This window comes from Phascolarctos cinereus, unplaced genomic scaffold (genome assembly GCF_003287225.1).
Source record: "Phascolarctos cinereus isolate Bilbo 61053 unplaced genomic scaffold, phaCin_HiC Scaffold_3;HRSCAF=262, whole genome shotgun sequence".
Classification (NCBI taxonomy): Eukaryota; Metazoa; Chordata; class Mammalia; order Diprotodontia; family Phascolarctidae; genus Phascolarctos; species Phascolarctos cinereus.
The window spans coordinates 192,582,854-192,598,194 of NW_027555736.1; positions in this window are offsets into that span (position 1 = coordinate 192,582,854).

Here is a 15,341-nt window from a genome sequence, read left to right on the forward strand (position 1 = left end):
AATTTCTTGAAAGATGATGTGTAGGCTCTTTTTTTGATCATGGCTTTCAGGTAGTCCAATAATTCTTAAATTATGGCTCCTCGATCAGTTTTGTAGGTCAGCAATTTTTATGATGAGAAATTTCATATTTTCTCCTATTTTTTCTTTCTTTTGACTTTGTCTTGCTGTTTCTTGATGTCTCATGGAGTCATTAGTTTCCACTTGCCCATTTCTAATTGAGCTTTTGTACCTCTTTGTCCATTTGACCAATTTAGCTTTTTAAAGAGTTATTTTCACCAGTAAATTTTTATATCTCTTTTTCCATTTGTCCAATTCTATTTTTAAGGTATCATTTTCTTCAGTATTTACATGCCTATTTTACCAAGCTGTTAATTTTTTTTTATAATTTTCTTCCTTTGATTTAATTTCTTTACCTTATTTTTTCTATACCACTTTTATTTGATTTTGAGAAATATTGTTTAGCTCTTCTGGGATCTGGGCCAGCCTCTTCTCCCATGTCACAGATCTCTCTTTCCAATATCCTGTGTTTTCTTGGTCTGGAAGGATGTCTTCTTCTGAACTTTTGTTAGCTCCACCATTCCAGGACTTGATTTGATATGTTATTTTAAAGTCATTTAGAGAAGAATGTTGGTAGAGCCTTCTCTATTCTAAGACCCCTAGAAATCTTACTTGCGGATTTCTGAATATGGTATTGTTGTTGTTGTTTTGTTTCCTGAGCCCTCAGGATCTGAGTGCTTCATTCCATCGTATGTGGAATCATTACCGGGACTACTATTATCTGTCCTTGCTCTACCAAAGCCTGCTAGACTAGACAAGAGATCCAAAAATCACATTCCCGGATCCTTTTGAGTCCAGGTCATAAAAGAAATATTTTAAAATATCTTTCCCCACCCTTAAATTTTGTAACTCATTTCCTCCTTCCCTGCTCAAGTGATTTTTTGCCCTCTATATATTCAGCACTCAAAATATTGATTCAAACATCAGGGAACTTAGATCTTAAACAAACAAAAAAATTAGTCTGCTGGTTCCTCCTTCACTCAACTGAAGTAACTTTAGGCTAAATAATCTCGTTTTGACCTCCAATCAGCTGAAAACTTTTTAAAAATTGTGTTATATAGACATATGAAAATACTGTATTCAATAGTCTTTTATTGCTAATTTTATTTGTTTTCCTTTCTTGGGCTTCTCTATCATGCTCAACTCTGATTTCATTTGAAGAAATGACTCAAATTCTTTCCTTTTTTTGAAAATCTAAATATTTCTCATTGATGATAAACCTCAGCTTCATAGCAAGGTATTTTAATGTGTGGAATGGGACACTGAAAATTGTGTGGGATCTGGAGTCACAAGACACGGGTTTGAATCCCAGCCCTGCCACTTACAATTTATGTAACTTTGGGCAAATCACCAATTTCTCAATCTCAGTTTTCTTTTCTGTAAAATATAGATTTCATTCATTTCTTAAATGTTCTTTAAATTATTTTGCTTCTCCTTTGAATGATTCAAAAATTCCTTGCTAGCATTTCATTATAATTTTTGAGACATTTTGTACAACTTGTTCCTTTTTCCCCTCTCATTGAGGTTTTTTGCATTGCTTTACTTCCTTCTCCCTGTAGTATATATGGTCTTTAAGAGTCTTTCTCTCCATAACTATGATTTTATTTCTTTTTGAAATGTCATATTGCAGTTTTTAAATGTCTCATAAATATCCAACAATCTTGAGTGATTTTTACTGATTTGTTTTATTGGTTCAATGAATTCAGGCTTTCTCCTGGCTCCCTGTAATATTTTTTATTTGGCATTGAAGTTTTGAAGTTTGAGTATTATGTTTCTTGGTGAATTAAATTGGGCTTCTTTTTGGTAGTGTCCTAAGTATTCCATCAGTGCATGTCTTACTCTCTGAGATATGGAATTCAATTCATTTTTTGGAAGAACTATCATGCTTCATTTAGCTGTGTACATTTTGTCTTCAAGGTTAGGGTTTTTTTAGCTTGTGTAGAACTCATGTGATATTCCCATTTTTTAATTTTGTCAATATTTTTCACATGTTTTGATTTTCACTTCTGCTTTTATGCTTTTCAGAGTCTTAATTGTTTTTTTTAAAAAAATTCTCTGTCATATATTCTAAATTGTTTATTTCCTTGTTTGTCTTTTTGGTTTCTTCTTCTTTGAGAGCTATGACTTACATTCTCATTTTCATCTCAATTTTTTCTCCTACATGTTATTCAAATTATGTTATTTCTATCTTAAACTATTATGGAATTTCTTACTATTCCATTATAATTTCTGGGATACTTTGTACAATTTTTTTTTGCCTTTTATTGTCATTGAGATTTTTTGTATCATTTTGCTTCTTTCCCTCTGTAATATTTATTGATTTATGTGTCCCTTTCCACTAATTTTGCTAAATATTCTTCTTTATTCTCATTGTTGATTTATCTGTGATGGCCTTTAAATTTTGTGTTGACAACACTTTTTTTCCCCAATCAATTGTCAAGAAAATTCTATGTGTCAGGCACTGCTCTAAACACCAATGATACAAATACAAAAATGAAATGCTCTATGACTTCAAGGAAGTTATGTCTTGTTAGAAGAGGCAACATGCTTATAATTAAGTATATACCAAATAAATGTATGTTTGATTGTATGTATGCATGCACATGTGTATATTGTATATGTATTTGCATAAAAAACAAAAATTATTTTGAAGGGAAAGGCACTCACATCTGAGGGATTCAGGAGATACTTCACATAGAAGATAACATTTGACAAACAAATCCCAACAAGAAGAGATAGCAAGAGATACCCCATTTAAAATAATTCTAGATAGTATAAAATTCCTGGGAGTATACCTTCCAAAACAAACCTAAGAAATATATACACCAAATTATGTAAGAAAACCTTTTTTTGTAATTAAAATCAGATTTAAATAATTGGAGAAATATTAATTGTTTATGGGTTGGCAGGGCCAATATACTAAAATGACAATTTAACCTGATTTATATATTCAATGCCATTCCAATTAAATTACAATTTTTTTTTACTGAATTAGAAAAATAATATCAAAATTCATTTGGAAGAACAAAAGGTCAAGAATATCAAAGGAACTAATGAAAAAAAAAATGTAAGGGAAGCAGGTTTAGTAGTACCAGATCTTAAAGTATAAGGCAATAATTATCAAAACTATCTGGTACTGGGTAAAAATTAAAAAGGTAGATCAGTGGAACTGAGTAGACATGCAACTTACAGCAGTAAATAAATACAATAACCTTGTATTTGACAAGACTTAAGATTTTGGGATAAAACTTCATTATTCGGTAAAAATTGTTGAGAAGACTGAAAAGCGGTATGGCAGAAACTGGGCATAGACCAATATCTTACAACATTTACCTAAGGTCAGAAAAGGATACATGATCTAGAATAAAGAGAGCTATTACAAGAAAATTTGAAGAACACAGAACATCTTAGCTATCTTACCTATCAGAACATCTCACCTTGCCTATTACAGATAGGCAAACACTTTATGAATAAATAAGAGTTAGAGAGCAGAGTGAGGTGTAAAATAAATAATTTCAATCACATTAAATTAAAAAGGTTTTGTACAAATAAAACAAATGTAGCCAAGATCAGAAGGAAAACAGAAAATTGGAGGGAAAATTTTATAGACGCTTTCTCAGATAAAGGTCTTATATCTCAAATATAAAAAGAATTTTATCAAATCTATAAGAAGACAAGTAATTCTCCAACTGATAAATGGTCAAAGGATGTGAATGGTCAGTTTTCAGATGAAGAAATCAAAACAATTTATTGCCACGTGAAAAAAAATGCTCCAAATCATTATTTATTAGAGAAATGCAAGTTAAAGCAACCTTGAGATGTCATTTTACACCTATCAAATTGACTAAAATGATTGAAAGGGAAAATGGATGTGGAAAAATTGGGACACTAATTCATTGTTGGTGGAATTATTAACTGATCCAGCCATTTTGGAGACCAATCTGGAATTATGCCCAAAGAGTCATTATAATACCTATACCCTTTGACTCATCAATACTACTAGTAAGTTTATTTCCAAAGATGATTAGGGGAAAAGGAAATGAACTTATATATTCTAAAATATTTATAATAGCTCTCTTTGTGGCAGCAAAGAACTGGAAATCGTGGGGATGCCCATCAATTTGGGAATGGCTAAATGAGTTGTGGCATATGGTTGGGATGGAATACTACTGTACTATAAGAAATGATGATTTTGAGAATCTTAAGAAAATATGGATAGACTTGCATGAAATAAAGAAGAGCCAAATGAACAGAACCAAGAGGACACTGTATATAGTAACAGTAATATTTTTTTAAGAACAACTTTCAGTGACTAAGTCATTTTGACTATCATAAATACCCAAATTAACTACAAAGGACCAATGAAGTAAGATGCTATCTGCATCTGGACAAAAACTGATAACTAGAGGTATATATAGAATAATTTTACAAATACATATTTATATTTAATGGTAGCCATCTCTAGGGTGGGGGGAAGGAAGAAAGAAAAGAAATTTATATGATAACTTTATTATACATTTAAAAGGAATAGTAAATTGTGCATAATAGATTTGCAGTTTCATGTGTGATTGTCTTTTAAAAATTATATTATTTTATGAAAATGTTTGTTTTATTCCATAAACTAAAAATAAAATAAAATAAAAGATTTAAAATATGACACTTGAGCTGAGTTTTGAATCTATATACTATTTTTTGATTTGCTCTCTAATTTGAGATGGTACAAAGGTTTGTTTTAGACACTAGATCTTACTCATCTATATTTCTGGATCTCTCCTTTCTCCTTTTTGGTTGTTTTCTTCTTTTAAAAATTCATTTATTACCTTTTAAGCTGTTTTGAAGCTTCTGGCATGGGATGGGCTTATACTCAATTCTCCCTTGGCCTTTTATTGTTGTTGTTAAAAGCCCCTTATCTTCTATAGGAGATCATGACGGATCAAATCCTGCAATGCTTGGTCTATTCACTGTTAATGGCCACATGCTGTCTTCTGTTCAAATGACCAGTGCAAGGCAAGTTCAGTGACCTCCCTCATTAGGGGGTAAAGGTCACTGCCAAGGGAAGACTACAAGGAATTATTGCTCCCTCTTTTCAGGGATGACTAGCACCTCTGGTGTGAGGGCTTGCTGAGCTGTTTTCTGGGCTGCTCAACCACCTTTGGTGTCCACTTTTCAGCTAACTCTCACCTGTGGCCCCAAGAAGCTGTAGCATGCACAACTGTCACACCTCATTTTGGCAGATAGATTAAACCAGGGTAATGATAAACCACAGGCCTCCAAACCGATTGGTGAGTTAGGGAAGTGTCTACCCTAAGCATGTGAAAACTTCCTTCACAGAATGGGTGGAAGAGAAAAATTTATTCCAGCAGTCTTGAAGGTAGCTAAAGCAGGTGCTATGGAGGGCTTAGAGCTTGGTCAGATATTCAAGATGACAAGGTCATTCACTGCATCCTGGGCCATTGCCAATCATCTTGATTTTGTATTGCTACTGGACTTTGAAGACTCCGGAAAAGAGAGTCAGGCTGACAACTTTGTCAAACTCTGCCTCACTTAAATCTAATTCATTTGCAAGTTTAGGCATCACCCCCAGGGATGTCACTGGTCCACTGTGAAAACAAACGGTGAACAACTACACACAGAATTATTAAAGGACCAAATAAGGTGGACAACAGATTTCTGTAAGAAAGTGGTAGTGGTAAGCTGGTAACAGCATTCTGTTGCTTTTTTTCTTCTACAGACTCTAGCTTTTGGAGAAACCTTTCTTTTCTTCTTTTTGTAGTTTTTATTAATCTATTCAGAGAATTTCTTGTTGTTTTGAAAGGTTGATAGTGGGAGATTGTCTTAGTCTTTCACTTAGACACCTTGCTATAAATCTTCTATAAAATCTTAAAAGAATTGTTTACACAAGTCTCTCTGGGGTATGTATCCTTAATGAAAATATGGGAAGGAAAAGTCAGGCTTTAGAAATCTATTTTATACAGTATACCACAAATTTAGAGGCACATAGTTGGCTAATGGCTAAAGATTTTGTAAAGGTACAAAATTCTGTTGCATTTGTTTGTTGATTACCAAAATAAATAAAAATGGAATTAATGGAGCAAAATGTAGGTTTTAAAACTTTATTACAGAAACGTGCCTCCCATATAGAGTTTAATATCATATAAGATTTGTTTTGTTATGAAACCATAGAAGTAAATGTTTAATTTTATATTAGCAGCAATAATGCAACAGGGTCACTTTGATGAGATCCATGGCTACTCTAAAAAGAAAACAGCCAAATAACCCATACAGAAAAACGAATGAAAAATATTATCCATATTATGACACACAGTTGGATAGGCAGCTCATTGAATTTACATATACATATATATATATATATATATATATATATATGTGTGTATATGTATATATACACATATATCTATAGATATATATGGAGAGACAGAGACAGAGAGAAAGAAAGAATGTGTATACATATACATCTTTGACAAGCACAGCAAATGGACAATGAGATTGGCTCAAACTTGAAACAGAAGAGAGTAGGACTTGATTGAATTTGAAAAAAAAATTGTATAGCCTTGCATATAACCTAGTTCTTTACATAGTTTCTCCCCCACTAAAACATGAGCTTCTTGAGGACAGGGACTATTTTTGCTTTTCATTGTATTCCCAGTCCTTAGCACAATACTGGGCTCATAGCAAGCATTTGATAAATTCATGTAGACTTGTTGACTTCAGAACCTTCCAGACTTCAAAGTAGGGATTGTCAAAGCTATTTAATGCTGATCAAAAATAGAAAAGTAGACTACTAGAAAGGAAAAATGAGATTATGATACAATCAAACTTGATGACCAGGTTTTTATATCCATCTAATACAGTGACCTAATACAATTATATAAAACCAAGAACTATTCTGCAATACATAAGTGGACAAAGATATGAAAAAATGGTTATTGAAAGATTTAGACACTATCAACCACATGTGAGATCATCCTAATTCATTAATAATTAGAGAAATACAAATCAAAATAACTGAGATTTTATTATACACCTGACAAATTGGCAAAGAGGATCAGAGATGAAACTAGTAAATGTCGGTAGCATTGTGGAAAGACAGGTATACTAACACACTATTATGTTTCGTGTGGTAGGAAAAAACCGGAACTGAATGAGTACCCATCAATTGGGTAATAGCTAAACAGATTGTGAAATGTTAATGTAACGGAATATTAATAAACTAAAAGAAACCATGAATATGAGGAAATCAGAGAAGGATGAGATGTCTTGTATGAACTATTGAAGAGTGAAATAAACAGAACCAAGAAAAATGTATGTGTGTGTGTGTGTGTCTATATGTATACACACATTGATAAATGCATATATTCATACACACATAAAATGACTTCTGTAAAGAAGAAGAACCCTAAAATGATGCCCCAAACTCTACCCATAATGGTCAAGCTTGACACTGAAGTGATTGGGCAAAAGCACCTCCTTCCTTTCCTTGGAGAGGATAACTATGGCTGCAGAACATTGATTTCACTGTCAGATATGGCTGTCTTACATGCCTATAATGATCTCCCTTTAAACTCCAAATTTTAGAATCTGTAGCTTCTTTTAAGACTCAGCTCAAGTGACACTTTCTCCAGAAGCCTTTCCCATTCTCTCCACTTGCCTAACTGATAACGCCTTTTCCTCTAAGGATACCTTCCATCTACTTTGTAATTTTATTATATGTTTTGATTTATAGAGGTTCTCTCTTCATTGGAATGTTAGAGTCTAAGCTCCCTGAGGAGAGGAGCTAATTCTTTTTCTTTGTATCCTTAGCTTTTAACACAGTGTCAGGCACAGTAAGCACCTAATAAATACTTGTCAGTCAGTTGATTGATTCTAGAGATAATAGGAACCCAGTTGAACAGTAACATTCCAACCTGTGCTTAAGGAAAATCAAGAAGGAAATATAAGCTTTGTGCAGGAGCTAGGCTGTCAAAGACAGGTAAGCTTTGGAAAGGCCACAAGGAAAAGAAAAGGCTTTCATGTAAGAGGAGTCTGAGGAAAGATTTATAGGTAGAAATGTGTCTTTGGAGGGCAGATAGGACATCAGTCTGATTGAAGTGGAGGTCTTGTGTTAGGTAATAGTGAGAAATGAGACAGGATAGGCAAAGTAGAGCTACATAATAAACATACCTGAATGTCAGACTGAATTTGAAACATTTTAAAATTCTTAAGCACGTGATGGAAATGGTATTTATAAAAATTAATATGGCAACAGTGTGAAGGATTTATTGCTTAGAAGATGTACTTGTTTAAAGAGTCAGTGGGCCATTGTGGTAACCTAGGTATGAGGTGATGAGGTAGAAGATGATAAAGATGTATACTAGATGATGACAATGGGGCTGATTAGCAAAAAATGAGACACATTCCAAAGGAGGAATTGACAAGAATAATTCACTGACTGGTTTTACTGCAGAGAGGGAGAAATCAAGGATAAGAGATATTTTAATCCAAGAGATCTGGGACAATTAGTGATCCAATTGACAAAAATAAGGAAATGAGAAAGGTGTGTGTGTGTGTGTGTGTGTGTGTGTGAGAGAGAGAGAGAGAGAGAGAGAGAGAGAGAGAGAGACAGACAGACAGACAGACAGACAGACAGAGACAGAGAGACAAAGAGAGACAGAGAGAGAATAAAGAAATTCACTGTTGGCTTTATTTAGTTTGAAGTAAGGGGAATGCATCTACATTGAAAAATATCTAATAAGCAAACTGAAAATACAGAACTGAAACTCAGGTAAGAGACTAGAACTAGAGAAAGACATTTAGGACTTGTCAACAGAGAAGCAATCAAGTGATTCATTAGAGTTCAGCTATTTTGATTTGGGGACTCTTAGCAGAACTACTCAAGTAGCACACATGTTCATATGATTTTACAGCACAGTGGCAATGTTAAGGAGAACCAGAAAAGAAAATGGTGTATGTGTATGTATGTATGTGTGTGTGTGTGTGTGTGTTCATGTGCATGTATATATTTGTGAAATGTCTTCATCTACACAGGAAAATAAACTAATGAGGTGGAGGAACATTACCTACTCAAATAGAGACATTTTGTGCTATACTCGATATTTGTCTTCATCTGTCCTGAACTATTCAGAACATCAGACAGTCTAGCTTCTCTATTCATCTCCATTTCTTGCCAACTTGCTGATGTCATCCTATATCCTGCCCTCAATGTCACTTCAATTCACATTCATATGTATTGCCCTTTTCTTGGCATCTAATTTGCTTTTATTCTAGTGAAAATGTTTTTCTTTAAGCCTGATGCATGCTCAGTCTATCTAAGAGTGTTAATAAGAAGATATATTTACTCTGTAATACTAAGCAGTACTCATGGGGAAAAGTGTCAAAATCTTAAGCAAATGTGTAGCAAAAGAACACAACTATTAAATGGATGTAGTCCTACAAATATTCTACATTGGGACTGAAGATCACTGTGGTTCTTGAGCTTTTGAAAATGCAAATGGGATAATTAACAAATTGTAAAACAACAATAATTTGGAATTCAATTTATTGTGGTCTTAGCTCTGGTAAGAGGTAGCATTAGATAACATATAGAGAAGGATGGCCTGGGAGTCAGGGAACCCCGGGTTCAAATCTTGCCTCTGCCATATAAAAACTATTTTACCATGGACAAGTTACTTAACCATTTGTTGCTCTAGGATACTTTCCAAAATCGTAAATTAGAGAACACTTGCTAGTCTACATGTCTTCCACTGATAAAATCACAGGTCTGGATAAAAAAATGTATTTAGCTTATCTTTTTTTCCCAGAGTTTTAGTTTATGTCTAAAGGGAATACAGATGTAGAAAAGCATTGGAATTGGCTAAAGAAGTGTGTGTGCATGTGTGTGTGTGTGCATGTGTGTGTGTGTGTGTGTGTGTGTGAGAGAGAGAGAGAGAGAGAGAGAGAGAGAGAGAGAGAGAGAGACAGAGAGAGAGAGAGAAAGACTGGGGGGTGGAGAATGGCTCTAGTGTTAGTCCCTGGACCTGCCAAGTCACAAGTTTTATGTACATACCGTTCATGTTAAAGCTGGGTCAGACAGCAGGACCAAAATTGGGTCTGAAATGTTTTGATATTTGACTGAAACTCAAATTGTTATTACACTGAATGAATTCACACAGAAGATACATTCAGTTGGAAATCATAGAAACAAGATCACAAAAGACCTCTGAGGTCATCTATATCTCCCTCCTTTTCCTCTATCACAGGATTTCCCTTTACAACAGTTATTCCTCATATATCACCAAGGATAACAGGCAAAATTGCATAGTGGGTAGAAGATTGGCCTTGAAATCAGGAAGGCCTAGATTCATGTTTCTACTTCCCTCATTTACTGGCTATGTGACCCTTGGAAGGTCACTTGACTTATTAGTCCCTCTAAGAATCTGAGTTACAGAGAAGGGGTTGATCTTTATTTTTAAAGGGAGTTCCTTGTACTAATGAAATCACAAGTCCAATCCCACCCCATCCATCCATCAATCCCCAGGAAACAGAAGTTTTAGCTAGCATGAATGCTAAGGACCATTACCTGGACAAAATAGGGCAGGGAACATTGAACAAGTTTATATCAGAGAAGTTCCAGATCAAGTTAAACAATGTCAGGAAAGGAGAAATAAAGGAGACAAAGAAAGACCCAGGATAGGTCACGACCCTTCCAAACCTTAGCAGACTTCTTCATAAGTTGCTATAGTTTTTAAAAAATTGCCATCTTGTAGCTTACCTTTATTTCTACACTTAAATATGTTGGTCCTCAGGTAGAAGATATCCAGTTTATTGCTCTATCTTTGCTTTAAACCTTCCCCCTTAGTAGGAACTCTCAGGGTCTGCCCTATGCTGCCACCACTTTCCAAAAGCCGAGTATGACTTTGATGCTCTTATGGGCCATCAAAGTAGGATTTCAGTGAGGGAGAGTCTATGGATCTAGTATCAGTTATTCAATTAAATTCGACAAATATTTTTCCTACATCAAGGACTTTGACCCTGGAGTCAAAGAGATAAATATTGACGTGGCGCCTGCCCTCAAGGAATTTATAATCAAGTAGAGAGATGTGTTACAATGACTATTATAAGTTACAATGTGATAAGTGCTAGGGAAAATTCCAACAGAGAAGCGAGAGAGACCACTCATATATGGGAAGGATTGAGGAAAGCTTCATTAAAATGATGAATTAGAGGGAAAGCCTCTGCCAATGTGTAGAGGGAAGAAACAACGAGGGTAAGAAATGGGCAAGATGAGTAGTCCCTGGGTATAAAGATAAGAAATTTGAATTTTGTTCTTTAGCAATAGGGACACTGAAAGCTTTTGGTGGGGGAATGATCAGAGGTGTGTTAGAAAGATACCTTGGACATCAGGGTAAAGGATAGACTAGAGAGGGGAGAGAGGAAAGGAAAGTCAAGACCAGCTAAAAAAAAAGCTATTATGATTATATAGGTGACAGTTAATGAAGACTTGAATTAATGAAGTGGAAAAAGAATGGAGATGAAGTCTTATGATAGCAGCAAAATGGACATACAGCAATTAATTGGATGTGAGAGGTGAGGGAAAAGTAAGACTCAAAGGTGACTGAGATATGGCATCTGGGTGGCTGGGAAGATGGTGGTCCCTTCCACAAATATAGGGTAGATGGGAAAAGATTTAAATTTGGGTCAGGAAGTTGAGAATGAATGGTGAGCTCAATTTTCCACACAAGGGGATTGAAGTGCCAAGAAAACAAATGGTACCCAGCAAGCACTTGGAAATGTGAGATTGTAAGAGATCAGGGTTGTATAAATACATTTATGAGTAGTCTCCATGGAGGTGATAATTCAAGCTTTGGGAGTGGATGAGCCTGCAAAAAGGCAGATTGATAGTAATATTAATAACAATAATGACTATTGTAATAAAACTTTTTAAGGCTTTAAGACTTGCAAAGCACTATACATGTATGATCCCATTTCAATCCCACAATAAGTTTTTGAGGGAGGTGCTACTATCCCCATTTTGCAGATGAGAAAACTGAGGTAGATAGATGATAATTGACTTGCCCAGGATCACACAGCTAGCAAGTGCCATAGACAAGATTTGAATTCAGGTCTTCCTGACTTCAAGTCCAGTGTTCCATCCACTGTACCATATAGATGCCTCTACATAGAGAGGAGAGGATGAAGGCAAAGAAAGCAAAGATGCTTTCTCTTAGAGGAAAGAAGGAGGAAGAAGAATCAACAGAGAAAAGCAAGGAACAGACAGAGGTAGAAAGAGAAGTGGGAGAAAGCACTGCCTGAAAAGCTAAGGAAAGAGAAAAGACCAAGAAGAGGTGATCAAAGTTAAATGTTGCAGGAAGGTTAAGGAGCCTGTAGGAAATTAGATCATTGGTGACTTTTGAGATTAGTTGAAATGGAAGACAGATTGAAAGGGATCGATGAATAACTGAACAGCGTAGAAAATTTTTTTGGAGCCAATTGGGGTTAAGTGACTTGCCCAGGGTCACACAACTAGTAAGCATCTGAAGCCAGATTTGAACTCAGGTTCTCCTGACTCCTGGATCTCTATCCACTGCATCACCCAGCTGCCTGAGTGGTGTGAAAATTGAAGCTGCCAATGTAGATTACTGTTCCTATAATATTGGCAATGACCAGGATATGATAGCTAAAGATAGGATGCTAACTTGACGAGTAGAAAGGGTAACGTTGTTTTGTTTTATTTTGTTTTGGAATAAGGGTGATGTGAGCATACTTGTAGGCACAGTGGAAAAAAGAAAGTGAAGATAAAGGGAGTGTGGTGATATTCAATGAAGCAACTTCTTGAGGGTTAGTCTGGTTAAAGTAGGAGGGACTAGTAGATAAATCAGTTCTGGGCCTTTCCATCTGACTCACAGTGGAAATGTACTGTATGTATTGCACCCCTTACTATAACGTGAGTTCTTTGAGAACAGGGACTGTCTTCCTTTTCTATTTGTATTTCTAGCCCTCAGTATGCTTTTTCATTCATTCATTCGATCAAAACTAGAAAAATTATGAGGTAAAGCCCAATCAACAGCTAGATGGCAGAGTGAATAGAGTGTTAGGTTTGTCAGAAAGACTTGAATGTGAATCCCATCTCAGGTAGAACAAATCACTTAATTTCTCCCACATTCATCCTCATCAATGAGAATGTCATTGGACTCCATGGACTCTAAAGGCCCTCTAAGCTTGGTACCACTGGTACAATGGTACATGGCCCCTAAGGATCCTTCAAGCGATAAATCTAGGATCCTATGCAGCCAACATATGGAGGTCAGAGACTTAGAACAAATGACACTTAAAGTTGGAATCTATTTGTGGGTAGAAGTTCCCACTTGATCTGATACTGGCTTGCACCTACAAACTAGAGTTCTATAGGTAAATTTCTCCCCTGACTAAAGTTGGATAGAGATGTTAGAATTGTCAGGAAGATGGCAGGGTGGGTGCTAACCAGACAGGCCAAGTAGGACCAAACCTGCATTTTTGTGATGAGTTTTCAAGCAATCATGAGTATTGTTTATTTTGATAGGATATGACAGGGGGACTTCATAACTGCCTTCTAGTGAATGCAAAAGGCATAGAACAGGCTGAATAAAGCCTCCGGACCTTTAATAGAATGACCTACGGCAAGAAATTCTGCCTCAGGAAAGTAGCAGGACAGCCAAGTTGGGAAGGACAAGAAGACAAGGAAGTCAGGTAGCCCTGGGTAGCTGGGTGGTACTTTTTGACAATGAAAAGAGGCAGTTCCCAGAACAACAGGGATGTCAAAGTGAGCACCCACATGCCAGACAAAATGAGTGTGCTGAGGAGAAAGAAGTAAGCAGACACAAACTTGGACCGCATAACAATCTGGCTTTGGGTCAGTCCTAAGTAGATGAACTATTTTTTTTTAATAGCATTTGGCTATAATCCTTAGAAATAAAATAAGTCCAAGTTTAAAAAAAAAAAATACAGGAAATTGAGTTAGAAGGTTAATCCCCTGGGGGGAAAATGACCTAAATTAGAGAGGAAGATGCTTCTGAAAAATTAAAAGTATTTGGCAAACTTGATTACCTCAACCTGGCAAAGTCCCAGACCTTCCCAATGAGAATGGAAAGGGTTTTTTTTTAATGGTGACATAGTTTCTTTCTCTTATGAAAGGTGCCTAAAGAACAAATTTGAACATTTAAATCCTGGCCACTCTACTAGGCCCTTCCACAAGGCTGGAGGGTGGGAAGAAGGGGGGAAAGTTCCCAATGCCATTGGTGAGAATTTTATGATCTTGAGGCTGTGTGTTCTGTCAAGCGAGAGAACTTTGAAAATATTCAAAATTTAACCCTCCATCTTCTCTTCCATTGGTTTGCCATCATAAAACAAATGAAATTTAGCCTTAAAAAAGTGATAACTCATGTAAAGAAACAATTAGAGCAATTATTTAAGCCCCATAAATTATATTAAATTTATAAAAAGCTCTTAGTGCCAATAAATAAGTCATGTCCTTATCTGGACACATTCAAATGCTGTATCCATAAAAAGAGCATAAGGAAATGAAAAGTTCAAATGGAAGAAGATTCACTAGATGAATTACTTCATCCTAAATGTTGCAATTGGCTTCTTTTACAGGAACAATTTTTTTTCCCGAGGTGATAAACGCGGAACCTCATCAATCTAGCTCTTTACCCTTGGAGGATACTTGTCTTTCTAAATGCATCATCCCCCACCCCCCTCCACCCCTTTGGCTCCAGACACAAAACGGACTATCATTGTGATCCAGGATTTGTTTGAAGAGATTTCATCTGGAAAGGAGTCCAGCCGGGCAATGGCAGGGGAGCTTTTACAGATTATGACCCGTAATCTGGTTAATTCTCTGAAACACAAAGATCCACATGCTAAGTAATTTGGGACAAGGCCACAGCCTATGTGGCCATATGCCCTCCTGTGAGGTCATCCTGGAGACTGAGATGAGGCCAGCCACCTCAGCCTGGCATGCTGAGCCTAAATAGAATATCGGTCTAACAGCATTATGATGTATGTCGAATATATTATAATACTTGTAAAAGATAAACCTCAAATACCAGGGCTTACTTAATTTTCTCTTATTGACATGGGAATCAATGTCCTTTTTGGACTCAGGTATAACACCCCTAGATCTTTTGTTAAGAGGATGCTGTGGGTTGAAATCTGAGTGGAGTTATGTTAGACGTCACCAGATACCCTGATAATTTTTAATTTTGCTTTTTCCACCCTTAAAAAATGTTATATGCAACCCACAGTCAAAC